The 15,396-nt window shown below is 38.3% G+C and overlaps 1 protein-coding gene across 1 annotated transcript in view; it reads left to right on the top strand.

Moving 5' to 3' along the window:
- Window positions 1–15,396, top strand: part of TNRC6C (trinucleotide repeat containing adaptor 6C) — a 1,532,250-nt gene that overhangs the window by 930,024 nt on the left and 586,830 nt on the right. The gene's annotated exons all lie outside the window — the stretch shown is intronic.

Below are 15,396 nucleotides of genomic sequence, written 5' to 3'. Positions count from 1 at the left end.
ACAGTTAAATTTACAAAATGAATCATCCAGATTCCCTCAGCAGTCCTTTGAATACTACAGGACATCTCTAAAGGGCTAAAAAGACTTCCAAAATCGTTTATAGGGAAGGTAATCCACAGCTCAGCTGTGGCAGTTTTGTTGTACCTGTTAAAAAACGTCTGTCGTTTTTTTTATCTGTTTTGTGCATTAAGGGGTTAATCATCCATTTGCAAGTGGGTGCAATGCTCTGTGAACTTATTACATATACTGTAAAAATTTGTTTGATTTACTGCCTTTTTACAATGTTTTTCAAATGCTGGCAAAATTTGTTTCTCTTAAAGGCACAGTAACGTTTTTTATATTTGCTTGTTAACTTGATTTAAAGTGTTTTCCAAGCTTACTAGTCTCATTATTAGTCTGTTCTAACATGTCTGACATAGAGGAAGCTCTGTGTTCATTATGTTTAAAAGCCATGGTGGAACCCCATTTTAGAATGTGTATCAGATGTACTGATTTCATGTTAAACAATAAAGATCATTTTTTGTCTTTAAAAACATTATCACCAGAGGATTCTGTCGAGGGGGAAGTTATGCCGACTAACTCTCCCCACGTGTCAGACCCTTTGACTCCCGCTTTAGGGACTCACGCTCAAATGGCGCCAAGTGGTTCAAGGGCGCCCATAGCGTTTATTTTATCAGAGGTTTCTGTCGAGGGGGAAGTTATGCCGTCTAACTCTCCCCACGTGTCAGACTCTTCGACTCCCGCTCCAGGGATTCACGCTCAAATGGTGCCTAGTACATCAAGGGCGCTTATAGCGTTTATTTTACAAGACATGGCGAAAGTTATGAATAATACTCTGGGAGCGGTATTAGTCAGACTACCTGAAATTAAAGGAAAGCGAGATAGCTCTGGGGATAGATACAGAGCATACAGATGCGTCAAGAACCATGTCTGTTACTGCCTCACTATATGCAGTGGGTCATATTTGTGATTCAGGGGAGATGATTTAACCTGATTCCGATATTTCTATATTTAAAATGTATGCTTAAGATCCTCCACTTGTTGCTCAGGGAGGTTTAAGCAGCTCTGAATGACTGGTTTACAATTACAGTGCTAGAAATTGTGTAGACTGAATAGATACTATACAGTGCCGGTGTGTACTGATGTTTCTTTCAATACCTAAAGAGGTTTACAGAAATTATTAATAAGGAATGGGATAGACCAGGTGTGCCGTTCTCTTCCCCTCCTATTTTTAGAAAACTGTTTCTAACAGATGCCACCACACGGGAACTTATGGCAGACGGTCCCTAAGGTGGAGAGAAGAGTTTCTACTCTAGCTAAGCGTATCACTAGCCCTGTCGAGGACAGTTGTGCTTTTTTAGAAAATGTTTATTCAACAAGGTTTTATCCTGTAGCCCCTTGCATGCATTGCTTTTGTCACTGCTGCTGCTGCGGCGTTCTGGTTTGAGTCTCTGGTTGAGGCTTTACAGGTAGTGACTCCATTGAATGAATACTTGACAAGCTTAGAGCACTTAAGCTAGCCAATTCCTTTTTTTCTGATGCCTTGTTTTCTTTTGACTAAACTAACGGCTAAGAATTCTGTTTTTACTATGCTGGCGCGCACAGCGCTAGGGCTTATATTATGGTCAGCTGTCGTGACTTTAATAAATAAGCTACTTAACTCCTTTTCAAGGGGCAGACCCTATTCGGGCCTGGTTTGAAGGAGATTATTACTAATATCACTGGAGGAAAAGGTAATGCCCTTCCTCAGGAAAAAAAGTCTAATTTTCGAAACTCCAAGACGGTCTGGTGACAACCAGACCTGGAACAAAGATAAGCAGGCCAAGGAGCCTGCTGCTGCCTCTTAAGACAGCAGGTAGAACGGCTCCCTATCCGGTAACGGATCCTGTAGGGGGCAGACTTTCATCTTTCGCCCAGGCGTGGACGTAAGAGAGAGGCCCAGGATCCCTGGGCATTGGAAATTATATCCCAGAGATATCTTCTGGATTTCAAAGCTTCCCCCAAAGGAGGGGAGATTTCACCTTTCACTATTATCTGCAAACCAGATAAAGAAAGAGGCATTCTTACACTGTGTACGAGACCCATCCAGTTCCAGGGGAGGAACAGGGATAGAGTTTTTACTCAAATCCGTTTGTGGTTCCCAAGGAGAGGGAACCTTCAAATCTATTTTGGATTTAAAGATCTTAAACAAATTCCTCAGAATTCCATCATTTAAGTTGGAAACTATTCGTACCATCTTAACTATGATCCAGGAGAGTCACTAGAGGGCTACAATGGATTTGAAGGATGCTTATCCTCACATTACGATGCAGAAAGATTACCATCGGTTTTTCAGGTTGCCTTTTTAAACAGGCATTACCAGTTTTGTAGTTCTTTCCTTTAGGGTTAACTACAGCCCCAAGAATCTTTATAGAGGTTCTGGGGTCGCTTTGGCAGTCCTTAGGCCGCGGGGCATAGAAGTGGCCCCTTATTTAGACGACATCCTGATACAGTCAACCATCTAAGTTGCCAAGTCTCATACGGACGTAGTACTGGCATTTCTGAGATCGCATGGGTGGAAAAGTGAACAGGAAGAGTTCTCTATCTCCAATCTCAAGGGTTTCCCTCCTAGGGATTCTGATAGATTTTGTAGAATCTAAAATTTACCTGACGGAGTCCAGGTTGTCAAAGTTTCTAAATTTCTGTTGTGTTCTTCATTCCATCCGCGCCCTTTGGTGGCTCAGTATATGAATGTAATTGGCTTAATGGTAGCGGCAAGGGACATAGTACCGTTTGCACGCCTTCATTTCAGACCGCTGCAACTATGCAGACTCAGTCAGAGGAACGGGGATTACACAGATTTGTTCTCCTGTTAAATCTGGACCAAGAGACCAGAGATTCTCTTCTCTGGGGACTATCTCGGGTCCATCTGTCCAAGGGTATGACTTTCCGCAGGTCAGATGGGACAATTGTTACAACAGATGCCAGCCTTTTAGGTTGGGATACAGTCTGGAACTCCCTGAAGGCTCAGGGATAGTGGACTCAGGAGGAGACCCTCCTTCTAAGGTATATTCTGGAACTGGGAGCGGTATTCCATGCTCTTCAGACTTGGCCTCAGTTAGCAACTCTGAGGTACATCATTTTTCAGTCGGACAATATCACGACTGTGACTTACATCATCCATCAAGGGGGAACATAGTTTCCTAGCGATGTTAGCAGTCTTAAAATAATTCACTGGACAGAGACTCTCTTGTCTGTCAGCTATCCATATCCCAGGTGTTGAGAACTGGGAGGCGGATTTTCTAAGTCGTCAGACTTTTCATCTGGAGGAGTGGGATTCCCTCCGGAGGTGTTTACACAAGATCAAGCAGGAGAGTGCTTTGGTGTTTTTGGCAGCGCCTGCGTGGCCACGCAGGACCTGGTATACAGATCTGGTGGACATGTCATCCTTTCCACCACGGTCTCTGTTTCTGAGACAGGACCCTCTACCTCAGGGTCTTTTCAACCATCTAAATATAACTAATCTGAGATGGACTGCCTGGAGACTGAACGCTTGATGTTATCAAAGCATGACTTCTCCGAGTCAGTCATTGATACCTTAATACAGGCATGAAATCCTGTCTCTAGGAAAATTAACATAGATATGGTGTAAATATCTTATTGTTATGAATCCAAGGGTTACTCATGGAGTAAATTCGGGATTCCAAGGATATTATCTTTTCTCCACGATGATTTTGAGAAAAGGGTTGTCAGCTAGTTCCTTAAAAGGACAGATTTCTACTCTGTCTATTCTTTTGCACAAGCGTCTGGCAGGTATTCTAGATGTTCAGGCATTTGGTCAGGCTTTGGTTAGAACCAAGCCTGTGTTTAAAACTGTTGCTCTGCCATGGAGCTTAAACCTGGTTCTTAAGGTTCTTCAAGGAGTTCCGTTTGAACCTTTTTCATTCCATAGATATCAAACTTTTATCTTGGAAAGTTCCTTTTTGGTAGCTATTTCCTCGGCTTGTAGAGTCTCCGAGTTATCTGCGTTACAATGTAATTCTCCTTATCTGGTCCTCCGTACGGATAAGGTGGTCCTGTGTACCAACCTGGGTTTTTACCTAAGGTGGTATCTAACAAGAATATCACTCAAATTGCAGAGACCATACCAGTTAATAAAAGGGAAAAATAAATTTGCTTTCATAACACAGCTCCAATAAGAGCCATGGTAGGTAGAGAATATACCATCAATATAACTATAATTTTGCTACTCCCTAAGCAAACATTTCTCTGTATAATTAATATAAATTTCTATTTGAGACGTGTCCTCACTGCGTTCCATAGGGTGGAGAGTCTAAAATATTCTGATATATTGCAGCATCATCTTTAAACTATACACTACTATATATGCAAACATATTTTCCTATACTCAGTGGGCCATTCAATAGGTTACAATACTGCAAGGTTTAGAGTTTTACTTATCTAGAGGGTTATTTTGTTAAGTACATAAACTACAATGTGCACTAATACAAATAAGGCATACTTTTCTGCAGACAAAACTATATGACTTCTTATAACTAATATGATCAACCAAAAATAACACAAATACAAAAGCATACAAAACAAGAAATATAAGTAAACAAGTTAAAACAATACTCCCCTAATTTAATTGGTTGACTCTGTAACAGCGTAACAGGTCCTCAATATCAACAGTCCCTCCTGTTCATCCGTGTCCTGTAGCTTTGGTATTGTATCCCACAAGTAAAGGATGAATCAGTGGACTTGTAGAAGAAAAGGAAATTTATGCTTACCTGATAAATTGGTCTATGGCCCTCCCTGTCAATTTAAGACAGTTTATATTTTTTATTGTTTAGAACTTCAGTCACCTCTGCACCTTTTAGTTTCTCCCTTTTCTTCCTATACCTTCGGTCGAATGACTGGGGGGTGGAGTCAAGGGAGGAGCTATATAGACAACTCTGCTGTGGTGCTCTTTGCCACTTCCTGTTAGCAGGAGGATACTATCCCACAAGTAAAGGATGAATCCGTGGACTCGTCGTATCTTAGAAGAAATCAATTTATCAGGTAAGCATAAATTTCCTTTTTTTCTCTCTTTAAAAGGTTTACTTGCATTCAATCTTTAATCTTTTGGAGAATGCACTATGGAATTTTATCTGTACAGATTTGACCTAAATATGAAAAACTCAAAAATAATTCAGTTAGTGTCTTTAATCTCTGGATACCACTTCATGATCTCATCATGCAAATACAAATATTGTGTTAAGAACAAAATAGAAAATTAAAAACATTTTAGGTTCACTTTCTTACTTAAAATAATAATCACCCAAATCACATAAAGATACTCAGCAATACTCATCAATACTCCCCCCTTGTGTGCGTGAAACATCACATGTGGCACACAAACACAATATAACACGAAACTAAAAGACCATTCATGCACTCCACTCATGCATGTAGTACACTATTCTTAATAGCAGGCAAAATCAACTACACCTTCCATTCGTACAGCATGCTTCCACACACAATCACTAAAGAGAAAAAAACATAACAATCTCTTAGAAAACACTTAAAACCAATTGTCCATTCCACAAAACAAAACATTAACTGCCGGTACAAACTTGAAACAACCACAATTAACCTGAAATTCAACACATATACTTATACATTCACTGAAACACAGCACGCACAAAACACTACAAATAATTAAAATCCTATAACAACCATCTATACCCTGGTTCTGCAAATTCTACCATGCACAATACTATAAGATCATACTAATGATGCAATCACTTCAGATGAGCAATAAACTCCAGTTACATATTTACAAATAAAATCCCGAACCATAAATTTACAAAGGAACACACAAACACCTAAGTACCCTATTTTGGGAAAGATCAGATAATAATGGTACAGCCACTGTTCTATATAGCTCCTGCTCGCATGCACAGTGAAAATCCACTGTTAAATAAATCAGGTGTGGCACAAATAATTTGTGAAAAGCTCTGGAATCCAATCTATACTTTTACATAACCAAAATTTTAATAAATACACATTTATTTGATTTTACTTTGTTTTATAATTTGATATTCACAATTTTGCAGCTCTATAGCTAAATATAACAATTGTATATAACAAAAAAATTAGCTTTCTACAAAAGAATAATAATAATTTACACGAATAGATGAAAAGTACAGTTTGTCTAAAAAAAATCCCCTTTAACTTTTTCTCAATGATCCACTGTCCTCACTTATAATAAAAATGTATACTGACATCCATTAAATAGCCTAAGCAAACACAGCCAGCATAAAAACCACACACACTCACAGTAGTGTGCAGGATTGTTAAAGGGACATATTACCCCAAATTTTTTTTAAAAGATATCTGTAACTGAAACTGCTGACATAGTTAAATATACTAGTGTAAGGCTTACAGTAAACCTAATTTTCTCTTTCTGTAAATATTTCTTTAAAATCTCAGATTTTATATCAGTTTGCCTGTATCCCTTTAAATATTTTCTCTTCTTCTTTTCTCTTTTCCGCTAGTCTCACAGATCGCAACACCAAGATTGCATCAGTTCAATTTGCGTTACAGAGAGAATTAAGTTACACTGCGTAAATCTCTGCTATCTAAACAGCAGATTAAAAAATATATACAAGATAAGGACGCAAAAAATATATTTTGCAAGCTGCTATATTTATGTTTTATCTCCGTAACTTATTAATACAGTGTAATGGCTGCTCATGAACTCCTTTCACATGAGTAAACTGGTCCTTTAAGTAATAAAATGACAATTTTCCATTGCTCTGTCTAAACACTGAGCTCCGGTTTTACAGACAAATATAAGATAAGGAACACAATAAAATATGCTTATTATCTGAAATTCAACCCATTGCAATAACTGTGTCTTGAAAGCACAAAAACCAAACCAGCTACTTCATATATACAAATAAACTCGCAAATGCAATTTCTCCTATATTTTATACTATTCAGCTTGTATAACAAGCCATTGAAAATACATTAATATCAAAACTATGTTACAGTGTACTGTCCCTTTAAGGAGTAACCATTTATCATGTAAATTACATATGTATACCCTAGCCATGATTAGGAAACTTGTATTATTTACCACAACAATTCTACTGCTTTACTGTATCATGACCTGCATATTTAAATGAGAGCCATCACAGCATAAATAACACCCATTTATATTAAAACTTCTACTGAATTAATTTACTTGCAACAGAAACGGACCCAGATACTTTTAGATAAATTTAATTATATACAGCCTATAACCTTATTTTATCTTTTCCACTAACTCCTTGCAATAAAATTATAACAATAACATTACAAAATACCTAATTACAATGTCTGCTTTCTTAGCTAAGAAACTATCCTAAATAATTAACATACAGAAAGAAAAATGCACCAAGGTAATTTTTACAATGATACACACATACAAGCTCATATCATCTTGCATAACAGAAATTCACTCCCTACATTTATTCTTACGCAATTTCAACATACATCAAACTCTTAGTGACACAGAAAACACATTAACAGTCTCTTTCCTTCTCAGGAAAACATATATTTCATAGCATACCAAAGACATGTAAAAATACAATAAGATTAACTTTCCTCCAAATTTAAAATGTATTTGAAAGTGTCCGAATTTGCAAGAAATGGCCATTTTCACAGCAAACTGAGACAAATTTCACACAGGATAATACATTCTCTTTTTTTTTTTTTTTACATTAAATCTTTTACACGTCATCCCAGACACAGTGAGAACCGACAGACCAACACTCATTACACATAAAATACACAAAATCTCCTTTTTATTACTGCAAACACGCATACAACAAAAAAAAGAGTTTTACAAACGGAGCTTCTGTAACAGTTTTTTTTTTTTTTTCGCTGACTCTACACAGCTGTGCTAACTGACAGTTTTATAATCCCCCTCCCTTTCTGGAGTGGATATCCCTCTGCCTGAAATGCTTCTGTTAACCACTTTGTAGACATTAAAAATGCAATAACCTTCTCCTTTTCTGTATGCATTATTATCAATATTTTGCTATGAGCAGACCCCATTTTTTAACAACACAATAAGAGCAGCAATGCTAAAATGCACACTCACTTAATATTTTCTAAGCTCAGCACAACACAGCACAATCATATAGCAATAAAAGCAAGCAAGCACCAAACAGTAATTCAAGTCCAATGATAGGTAACAAAAAACTCTACTTATAGGAATGTATATAGGGATAACTTCAACACAGATGAGACTCAAACTCACCATAACAAAGCGATGCCAACTTGCCCGGGGGACTAAGAACCTCCCGTCAAATGCATACCAACTTTTATCTCTTGCACGCTTCACCAGACAGGACTGTAAACCTGTCTAAACTAGCACAGGACTGTAAAACCTGTCTAGAGGGGGTTATATGCCGGCAGGACTAAAAATCTCAGCAAAAAAACCCTGCTTCTTTACTTCAGGAACCCCTTAACCCTTTATCATATATAAACAACACCTATAAATAAATTTAGGTTCAGATTCACAGAGGGAAATGTAGAGTAAAAAACACTCATCTACTTACCCAGTGCGAATCCCACTTCTGACACCAAAAACTGTTAGGTGTTGTTTCCAGGGGGGCGTGTCAGTCAGAACTAGGCCTCGGGCACACCGTACCAACTGGAAATTAATATATTATTTGATAAGGATATCCTAGAGAACCGCACTTCAGACCACGCAGCAATGAGTCTAAAACCATTCTCCTTTATTGAAAGATACAAGGCATGTCTTATAGATGACAATTACAGCATATGGGGTTAACATGATGACACGTTATGACCGCGTCATTTTACACAGTGTTTGTCAGGAAAAACACTAGCTAGAAACAATATTTCTTTTACAAGATATGCCGAGTCCACGGGTTTCATCCTTACTTGTGGGATATTAACCTCCTGCTAACAGGAAGTGGCAAAGAGCACCACAGCAGAGCTGTTACATAGCTCCTCCCCTAACTCCTCCACCCAGTCATTCTCTTTGCCTATGCTAGTAATAGGAAGGGTAAAGTGATAGTGGTTACAAAATGATAGTTTTAATTTCTCCAATCAATATTTCTTTCATGTAATTAACAAGAGTCCATGAGCTAGTGACGTATGGGATATACATTCCTACCAGGAGGGGCAAAGTTTCCCAAACCTTAAAATGCCTATAAATACACCCCTCACCACACCCACAAATCAGTTTTACAAACTTTGCCTCCGATGGAGGTGGTGAAGTAAGTTTGTGCTAGATTCTACGTTGATATGCGCTCCGCAGCAAGTTGGAGCCCGGTTTTCCTCTCAGCGTGCAGTGAATGTCAGAGGGATGTGAAGAGAGTATTGCCTATTGAATGCAGTGATCTCCTTCTACGGGGTCTATTTCATAAGGTTCTCTGTTATCGGTCGTAGAGATTCATCTCTTACCTCCCTTTTCAGATCGACGATATACTCTTATATTTACCATTACCTCTACTGATTCTCGTTTCAGTACTGGTTTGGCTTTCTACAAACATGTAGATGAGTGTCCTGGGGTAAGTAAGTCTTATTTTCTGTGACACTCTAAGCTATGGTTGGGCACTTTATTTATAAAGTTCTAAATATATGTATTCAAACATTTATTTGCCTTGACTCAGAATGTTCAACTTTCCTTATTTTCAGACAGTCAGTTTCATATTTGGGATTATGCATTGAATTATCATATTTTTCTTACCTCAAAAATTTGACTTTTTTCTCTGTGGGCTGTTAGGCTCGCGGGGGCTGAAAATGCTTCATTTTATTGCGTCATTCTTGGCGCAGACTTTTTTGGCGCAAAAATTCTTTTCCGTTTCCGGCGTCATCCGTGTCGCCGGAAGTTACGTCATTTTTTGACGTTATTTTGCGCCAAAAATGTCGGCGTTCCGGATGTGGCGTCATTTTTGGCGCCAAAAGCATTTAGGCGCCAAATAATGTGGGCGTCTTATTTGGCGCTAAAAAATATGGGCGTCGCTTTTGTCTCCACATTATTTCAGTCTCATTTTTCATTTGCTTCTGGTTGCTAGAAGCTTGATATTTGGCATTCTTTCCCATTCCTGAAACTGTCTTATAAGGAATTTGATCTATTTTGCTTTATATGTTGTTTTTTCTCTTACATATTGCAAGATGTCTCACGTTGCATCTGAGCCAGAAGATACTACAGGAAAATCACTGCCTGCTGGATCTACCAAAGCTAAGTGTATCTGCTGTAAATTTTTGGTAGCTATTCCTCCAGCTGTTGTTTGTAATAATTGTCATGACAAACTTGTTAAAGCAGATAATATTTCCTTTAGTAATGTACCATTGCCTGTTGCAGTTCCCTCAACATCTAAGGTGCAGAATGTTCCTGATAACATAAGAGATTTTGTTTCTGAATCCATAAAGAAGGCTTTGTCTGTTATTTCTCCTTCTAGTAAACGTAAAAAGTCTTTTAAATCTTCTCTCTCTACAGATGAATTTTTAAATGAACACCATCACTCTGATTCTTTGGACTCTTCTGGTTCAGAGGATTCTGTCTCAGAGATTGATACTGATAAATCTTCATATTTATTTAAGATGGAATTTATTCGCTCTTTACTTAAAGAAGTACTAATTGCTTTAGAAATAGAGGATTCTAGTCCTCTTGATACTAATTCTATACGTTTGGATAAGGTTTTTAAAGCTCCTGCGGTTATTCCAGAAGTTTTTCCTGTTCCTAATGCTATTTCTGCAGTGATTTCCAAAGAATGGGATAAATTGGGTAATTCATTTACTCCTTCTAAACGTTTTAAGCAATTATATCCTGTTCCGCCTGACAGGTTAGAATTTTGGGACAAAATCCCTAAAGTTGATGGGGCTATTTCTACCCTTGCTAAACGTACTACCATTCCTACGTCAGATGGTACCTCGTTTAAGGATCCTTTAGATAGAAAAATTGAATCCTTTCTAAGAAAAGCTTATCTGTGTTCAGGTAATCTTCTTAGACCTGCTATATCATTGGCTGATGTTGCTGCAGCTTCAACTTTTTGGTTGGAAACCCTAGCGCAACAAGTAGCAAATCGTGATTCTCATGATATTATTATTCTTCTTCAGCATGCTAATAATTTTATCTGTGATGCCATTTTTGATATTATTAGAGTTGATGTTAGGTTTATGTCTCTAGCTATCTTAGCCAAAAGAGCTTTATGGCTTAAGACTTGGAATGCTGATATGGCTTCTAAATCAACTCTACTTTCCATTTCTTTCCAGGGAAACAAATTATTTGGTTCTCAGTTGGATTCTATTATTTCAACTGTTACTGGTGGGAAAGGAACTTTTTTACCACAGGATAAAAAATCTAAAGGTAAAAACAGGGCTAACAATCGTTTTCGTTCCTTTCGTTTCAACAAAGAACAAAAACCTGATCCTTCGTCCTCAGGAGCAGTTTCAGTTTGGAAACCATCTCCAGTCTGGAATAAATCCAAGCCTGCTAGAAAGGCAAAGCCTGCTTCTAAGTTCACATGAAGGTACGGCCCTCATTCCAGTTCAGCTGGTAGGGGGCAGGTTACGTTTTTTCAAAGAAATTTGGATCAATTCTGTTCACAATCTTTGGATTCAGAGCATTGTTTCAGAAGGGTACAGAATTGGTTTCAAGATGAGACCTCCTGCAAAGAGATTTTTTCTTTCCCGTGTCCCAGTAAATCCAGTGAAAGCTCAAGCATTTCTGAATTGTGTTTCAGATCTAGAGTTGGCTGGAGTAATTATGCCAGTTCCAGTTCCGGAACAGGGGATGGGGTTTTATTCAAATCTCTTCATTGTACCAAAGAAGGAGAATTCCTTCAGACCAGTTCTGGATCTAAAATTATTGAATCGTTATGTAAGGATACCAACGTTCAAGATGGTAACTGTAAGGACTATATTGCCTTTTGTTCAGCAAGGGAATTATATGTCCACAATAGATTTACAGGATGCATATCTGCATATTCCGATTCATCCAGATCATTTTCAGTTCCTGAGATTCTCTTTTCTAGACAAGCATTACCAATTTGTGGCTCTACCGTTTGGCCTTGCTACAGCTCCAAGAATTTTCACAAAGATTCTCGGTGCCCTTCTGTCTGTAATCAGAGAACAGGGTATTGTGGTATTTCCTTATTTGGACGATATCTTGGTACTTGCTCAGTCTTTACATTTAGCAGAGTCTCATACAAATCGACTTGTGTTGTTTCTTCAAGATCATGGTTGGAGGATCAATTTACCAAAAAGTTCTTTGATTCCTCAAACAAGGGTAACCTTTCTGGGTTTCCAGATAGATTCAGTGTCCATGACTCTGTCTTTAACAGACAAGAGACGTCTAAAATTGATTACAGCTTGTCGAAACCTTCAGTCACAATCATTCCCTTCGGTAGCCTTATGCATGGAAATTCTAGGTCTTATGACTGCTGCATCGGACGCGATCCCCTTTGCTCGTTTTCACATGCGACCTCTTCAGCTCTGTATGCTGAACCAATGGTGCAGGGATTACACGAAGATATCTCAATTAATATCTTTAAAACCGATTGTTCGACACTCTCTAACGTGGTGGACAGATCACCATCGTTTAATTCAGGGGGCTTCTTTTGTTCTTCCGACCTGGACTGTAATTTCAACAGATGCAAGTCTCACAGGTTGGGGAGCTGTGTGGGGATCTCTGACGGCACAGGGAGTTTGGGAATCTCAGGAGGTGAGATTACCGATCAATATTTTGGAACTCCGTGCAATTTTCAGAGCTCTTCAGTTTTGGCCTCTTCTGAAGAGAGAATCGTTCATTTGTTTTCAGACAGACAATGTCACAACTGTGGCATACATCAATCATCAAGGAGGGACTCACAGTCCTCTGGCTATGAAAGAAGTATCTCGAATTTTGGTTTGGGCGGAATCCAGCTCCTGTCTAATCTCTGCGGTTCATATTCCAGGTGTAGACAATTGGGAAGCGGATTATCTCAGTCGCCAAACGTTGCATCCGGGCGAATGGTCTCTTCACCCAGAGGTATTTCTTCAGATTGTTCAAATGTGGGGGCTTCCAGAGATAGATCTGATGGCCTCTCATCTAAACAAGAAACTTCCCAGGTATCTGTCCAGATCCCGGGATCCTCAGGCGGAGGCAGTGGATGCATTATCACTTCCTTGGAAGTATCATCCTGCCTATATCTTTCCGCCTCTAGTTCTTCTTCCAAGAGTAATCTCCAAGATTCTGAGGGAATGCTCGTTTGTTCTGCTAATAGCTCCGGCATGGCCTCACAGGTTTTGGTATGCGGATCTTGTCCGGATGGCATCTTGCCAACCATGGACTCTTCCGTTAAGACCAGACCTTCTGTCGCAAGGTCCTTTTTTCCATCCGGATCTGAAATCCTTAAATTTAAAGGTATGGAGATTGAACGCTTGATTCTTAGTCAAAGAGGTTTCTCTGACTCTGTGATTGATACTATGTTACAGGCTCGTAAATCTGTATCTAGAGAGATTTATTATAGAGTCTGGAAGACTTATATTTCTTGGTGTCTTACTCATCATTTTTCTTGGTATTCTTTTAGAATTCCGAGAATATTACAATTTCTTCAGGATGGTTTAGATAAGGGTTTGTCCGCAAGTTCCTTGAAAGGACAAATCTCTGCTCTTTCTGTTCTTTTTCACAGAAAGATTGCTATTCTTCCTGATATTCATTGTTTTGTACAAGCTTTGGTTCGTATAAAACCTGTCATTAAGTCAATTTCTCCTCCATGGAGTTTGAATTTGGTTCTGGGAGCTCTTCAAGCTCCTCCGTTTGAACCTATGCATTCATTGGACATTAAATTACTTTCTTGGAAAGTTTTGTTTCTTTTGGCCATCTCTTCTGCCAGAAGAGTCTCTGAATTATCTGCTCTTTCTTGTGAGTCTCCTTTTCTGATTTTTCATCAGGATAAGGCGGTGTTGCGAACTTCTTTTGAATTTTTACCTAAGGTTGTGAATTCCAACAACATTAGTAGAGAAATCGTGGTTCCTTCATTATGTCCTAATCCTAAGAATTCTAAGGAGAAATCGTTACATTCTTTGGATGTTGTTAGAGCTTTGAAATATTATGTTGAAGCTACTAAATCTTTCCGAAAGACTTCTAGTCTATTTGTCATCTTTTCTGGTTCTAGAAAAGGCCAGAAAGCTTCTGCCATTTCTTTGGCATCCTGGTTGAAATCTTTAATTCATCTTGCCTATGTTAAATCGGGTAAGACTCCGCCTCAGAGGATTACAGCTCATTCTACTAGGTCAGTTTCTACTTCCTGGGCGTTTAGGAATGAAGCTTCAGTTGATCAGATTTGCAAAGCAGCGACTTGGTCCTCTTTGCATACTTTTACTAAATTCTACCATTTTGATGTCTTCTCTTCTTCTGAAGCAGTTTTTGGTAGAAAGGTACTTCAGGCAGTGGTTTCGGTTTGAATCTTCTGCTTATGTTTTTCATTAAACTTTATTTTGGGTGTGGATTATTTTCAGCAGGAATTGGCTGTCTTTATTTTATCCCTCCCTCTCTAGTGACTCTTGTGTGGAAAGATCCACATCTTGGGTATTCATTATCCCATACGTCACTAGCTCATGGACTCTTGTTAATTACATGAAAGAAAACATAATTTATGTAAGAACTTACCTGATAAATTCATTTCTTTCATATTAACAAGAGTCCATGAGGCCCACCCTTTTTTGTGGTGGTTATGATTTTTTTGTATAAAGCACAATTATTCCAATTCCTTATTTTATATGCTTCGCACTTTTTTCTTATCACCCCACTTCTTGGCTATTCGTTAAACTGATTTGTGGGTGTGGTGAGGGGTGTATTTATAGGCATTTTAAGGTTTGGGAAACTTTGCCCCTCCTGGTAGGAATGTATATCCCATACGTCACTAGCTCATGGACTCTTGTTAATATGAAAGAAATGAATTTATCAGGTAAGTTCTTACATAAATTATGTTATTTTTTATTTTAAATGGTACCGGTGAGTACTATTCTAATCAGGGAGGATATGGAAGAAGATTTCTTCCTGAAATTGATGATCTTAGCAGCAGTTACTAAGGTCAGTTATGGTTCCCACAAATCTGAAGGTAATATGAAAGAAACTCTTCAGTGTGGAGGACGGTCTCATGCATTAAGCAGCATTTGAGGTATGTGTCAGCCTAATTTTTCTGAGGAAACCTTGTATATCAGAATTGGCTGTATTTGGTTCCTCATAAAGATCAGGGTAAGCAGTAGTCCTAAAAATGTAAAGGGGAGTTACTGTCCTACTGGGTGTTTTTTTCTTTATTGCAAGCATATAATTGACACTGGGAACTTTTGTTGATAAATTTATATAAAGCAACAGTAAAAGAAATTTCTATTTATTTATTTATTTATTTTATTATTAGACAGTTT

The sequence above is a fragment of the Bombina bombina genome, chromosome 1, assembly GCF_027579735.1.
Source record: "Bombina bombina isolate aBomBom1 chromosome 1, aBomBom1.pri, whole genome shotgun sequence".
Lineage (NCBI taxonomy): Eukaryota > Metazoa > Chordata > Amphibia > Anura > Bombinatoridae > Bombina > Bombina bombina.
This window is presented reverse-complemented; position numbering and strand designations above follow the sequence as displayed.